The 4672-nt window shown below is 38.4% G+C and overlaps 1 protein-coding gene across 1 annotated transcript in view; it reads left to right on the top strand.

Annotated features, from left to right (window-relative positions):
- The window catches only part of PPP2R3A (protein phosphatase 2 regulatory subunit B''alpha), a 226699-nt gene that overhangs the window by 30883 nt on the left and 191144 nt on the right, over nucleotides 1-4672 (top strand). The window lies entirely within an intron of this gene.

Here is a 4672-nt window from a genome sequence, read left to right as displayed (position 1 = left end):
CGGGAGAAGCCACAGAAGTGAGAGGCCCGCATTCCGCAAAAAAAAAAAAAAAAAAAAAAAAAAAAAATCCCCATGTCTATTTCTGTGAATGTTTATATGTGTGTTGAAAGTCAAAAAAGGCAAAAATGTTCATATTGATATTATCTCTGGGTGTGATCTTTAATTTCCTCTTTGTATTTCTCTCTTTTTTTTTCCAGCAGTCGTGTCTTATTTCTACAGTCATTACTTTTTTAAAGATGAAAACTGTTTTTTAAAAAAATAAGCAATAATAACTTTGATCTGTCAAATCCAAGCTACGTTGAAGGCAATTCCAGGCTCCTTCTCTGCTTACTCCATCCATGCCATCTGTTGGCATTTTTCCCTGTTCTCTTATTGTCTCATTCAAGCAAGTTTTCCCCTGACCCAGGCTTGTATTTATTTTACTCCAGGTTTCTGGTCCTCTCCTAGAATTGCACACTTGGCTCTGGAGAGATTCTCTGTTCACTTGTACCCAAATAAACTTGTCAGAAAAGGAAAAGAGGATGCAAAAATTATGTTCTAAAAGGAACTGTCACTAGAATGTGATCAAGGCCCAGAAGTGCCCCAGTATATACCTGTTGAATGAATTGATCTATTCTTTTTTTTTTTTTTTTTTTCGGTACGCGGGCCTCTCACTGCTGTGGCCTCTCCCGTTACGGGGCACAGGCTCCGGATGCGCAGGCTCAGCGGCCATGGCTCACGGGGCCCAGCCGCTCCGCGGCATGTGGGATCTTCCCGGACCGGGGCACGAACCCTTGTACCCTGCATTGGCAGGCGGACTCTCAACCACTGCGCCACCAGGGAAGCCCCGATCTATTCTTTTTTGTCTCATTTATTTTATAAGTTCCTATAATCAGGAGCTTTGCTTGTTTTCTATAATGCCTTAAACGTTTTGGGTACTTAATATACATTAATGAATAGCCCTTTTTTATTTAAAGATCCATAATTTACCTAATAAAAGTGAATGTAGGACATGTTGTCAACTTTGACCTGAATTTGTGCTTGCACAGGGATACAGAAAAGGACTTAAAGGATTTAAAGATAACTTACATTCATCGTACTCATAGATTTGTGATCGTGGGTAGTCACATAAGCCTCTGAGCTTCCTTCATTTATAGCCTCACTGATTCTCTTCTGGACTCTCTCTGCAGAGGCCTTCTGCCTGGTCTGCCTGGCTTTGGTCTTGCTTGCCCAACTCTGTCCTCTGCAGTGCTACACAGTGATACACCCACAGTGTAAATCTGACCTGGTCCCCACCACCCCCGGCTGAAATCTCTCAGGGACTCTCTGATGCTACATTGCCTCCTACCCAACCCCCACCATTTAGCGGTAGCACCTAGAAGCCTCTCTTCAAACTTGCCACTGGAATAACACCAAACTCCCAGTAGCTCCTCACACCTCCCAGGCCTCCCGGGGCCACCTCCTGCCTTGCTCCATTTGTCCACAGGGCATCTTCCCTTTCTTTCTACAGCCACTGCTTCTGCTTAACTCCAGGCTGGGCTTGGCAGTCCTCCTCTCTGGGGTGCCTTCCTTGATGTAAAAGATATTCTGTTTCTCTGCCCACTCACACTGCAAGCTGTTTGAGGCAAAATTATAGGATTTGTAGTTCCCTTGTCTTGAGGAGTACCTGGCAGCATTCAAATGTTTATTAAACTGTATTGTGTATATGTTCTTCTGAACCATCCAAATGATTTTTATTTACAGAATGTGATTTCATTTTTATATAATCTCTAAAATAAGAAAAAGGCTTAGAAAAGGAAAATATATGAATTAAAGTAACTTAAAATACTACCAGCAGTCAAAGATTACTATTTTTTGGAATATATTATAGAGAATTTTTTTAAATTATAAAATGGTCAAAGTTTAACCTCCTGATTTTCCTTTGGATCCAGTACTCCAAGAAATCAGTAGCTTTGCAAATTACATGCATTAAAAATTAATAGCCAGTTCATTGTGCTTCCCACATCAAAAAATACAAAATAGTTTTCTGGTAAATATATAGCTTTTTTGTAATTCAAAACAAGAAAGAATTTTTTGCTTTTCTCGTGTTCCCTAGACCCAGAGCCATCTTTTGTCCTATTTTTCCAGAAGAGAAGGCGAATCCCAGTGAGGGAAGTGACTTGACCATCTTACTGAGCTGGTCAGTGCAGAAGCAGAAGCTGGGAGGAGGAGCCCCTGACTGCCCACCTGATGCTTTTCCCCTCAGGCACATTTCCTCTTTCTCCACTGGAGTAAAGAGAAAAGAAAGTTTTTAAGCACTGCCTAATTCCTGTATGCTCAAATTAGACCTGCTGCTGAGATGTTCTTATTTTACTTTTAGTCTCATTAAGACATTAGCCCTAAACCTAGAGCATTAATTGTTCTTTCATGTTCATATGTATAATTTCTTTGAGCACCAGAAAAAATTTCTAAGAAATTTCTTAATTTATTTTCTCAACTATTTTTGAAGTGAACACAACAAATAAAATATTCCAGGTCTCCTTTTTTATCCTGCAAATACATATAATATATGTTTTTGTATTCCTCCAAATTGTACTCTTGGGATCAGTTTCCATACTGAGTCACCCACCACCGAGCACCCGTGTTTTCCAGGCAAACTCTTTTATTATTTCTAAATGACTCATTCCTTCTGAATCATCACACCTTATGTATTCTGTTAAATAAAAAGTTTTAGGCACTTTTCTACAATTTTTCTTCTTCTAGACTTCAAAATGTCCCATTTAAATGACATGGCTATTCAACCAGTTTTCCCTTGCATCTACGATTTATGTGGATCATTTTCTTCTTGAACCCTTTCATCATTTGAGATAAGCAGAGGAAGTTCTTTACCTCATACCCTCTGCTCCAGATGTTTCCTGAAATAGAACACTTAAATAGCAACATAAAAATATGTGTAACATCATTCTCTGTTTTCCATCATTATATTTATGTTGTTTAAGGTTTTATTAACTTCCCACATTTCTACATGAATTTAGGGAGAAACACCTGTAAAAGAAAAGTATGGCTTTAATGTTTGTTGGTACACAAAATCTTTGGAATTCAGCATGTTGGAAGAATGTAGCACTTTCCTCCCTTGACTTCCATGTCATATTTGGCTGGTTCTCTTCCTGCCCTTTGGAAATTCATTCTCTGTCTTCTTCCTTGAATCCTTCTCCTCACCCTATACATACCAGCCTTCCTCAGAGTTTTTGGTTTTTTTTTATCTCATTATTCTCATATTATTTTTTCAAAAATTTTATTGGAGTATAGTCGATTTACAACATTGTATTAGTTTCAGATGTACAGCAATGTGCATCAGTAATACATATATCCACTCTTTTTTTTTTTTTTTTTTCAGATTTTTCTCCCATATAGGCCATTACAGAGTATTGAGTAGAGTTCCCTGTGCTATATAGCAGGTTCTTATTAGTTATCTATTTTATATATAGTAGTGTGCATATGTCAGTCCCAATCTCCCAATTTATCCCTCCCACCCCCCATCCCCTGGTAACTATAAGTTTGCTTTCTACATCTGTGACTCTACTTCTGTTTTGTAAATAAGTTCACTTGTACTCTTTTTTTTTTAGATTCTAGATATAAGCGATATCATATATTTGTCTTTCTGTATCTGACTTACTTCACTCAGTATGACAATCTCTAGGTCCATCCTTGTTCTGCAAATGGCATTATTTTGTTCTTTTTTATGGCTGAATAATATTCCATTGTATATATGTACCATATCTTCTTTACCCGTTCCTCTGTTGATGGACATTTAGCTTCCTTCCATGTCCTGGCTATTGTAAATAGTGCTGCAGTGAACGTTGGGGTGCATGTATCTTTTTGAATTATGGTTTTCTCAGTATATGCCCAGTAGTGGGATTGCTGGGTCAGATGGTAGTTCTATTTTTAGTTTTTTAAGGAATCTCCATAGTATTCTCCATAGTGGCTGTATCAGTTTACATTCCCACCAACAATGCATGAGGGTTCCCTTCTCTCCAGACCCTCTCCAGCATTTATTGTTTGTACATTTTTTTGATGATGGCCATTCTGACCAGTGTGAGGTGATACCTCGCTGTAATTTTGATTTTCATATATCTAATAATTAGTGATATTGTGCATCTTTTCATGTGCTTTTTTGGCCATCTGTTTGTCTTCTATGGAGAAGTGTCTTTAGATCTTCTGCCCTTTTTTTTTAACAACTTTATTGGAATATAATTGCTTTACAATGGTGTGTTACTTTCTGCTTCATAACAAAGTGAATAAGTTATACATATACATATACATATGTTCCCATATCTCTTCCCTCTTGTGTCTCCCTCCCTTCCACCCTCCCTATCCCACCCCTCTAGGTGGTCACAAACCACCTAGCCAATCTCCCTGTGCTATGCAGCCACTTCCCACTAGCTATCTATTTTATGTTTGCTAGTGTATATGTCCATGCCACTCTCTCACTTTGTCACAGCTTACCCTTCCTCCTCCCCATATCCTCAGGTCCATGCTCTAGTAGGTCTGTGTCTTTATTCCCATCTTACCCCTAGGTTCTTCATGACATTTTTGTCTTTTCTTAGATTCCGTATATATGTGTTAGCATACGGTATTTATTTTTCTCTTTCTGATTTACTTCACTCTGTATGACAGACTCTAGGTCCATCCACCTCACTACAAATAACTCAAT

Source organism: Physeter macrocephalus, chromosome 1, assembly GCF_002837175.3.
Source record: "Physeter macrocephalus isolate SW-GA chromosome 1, ASM283717v5, whole genome shotgun sequence".
NCBI lineage: Eukaryota > Metazoa > Chordata > Mammalia > Artiodactyla > Physeteridae > Physeter > Physeter macrocephalus.
Note: the sequence above shows the minus strand (reverse complement) of the source record. Positions and strands in the feature narration are given on the sequence as shown.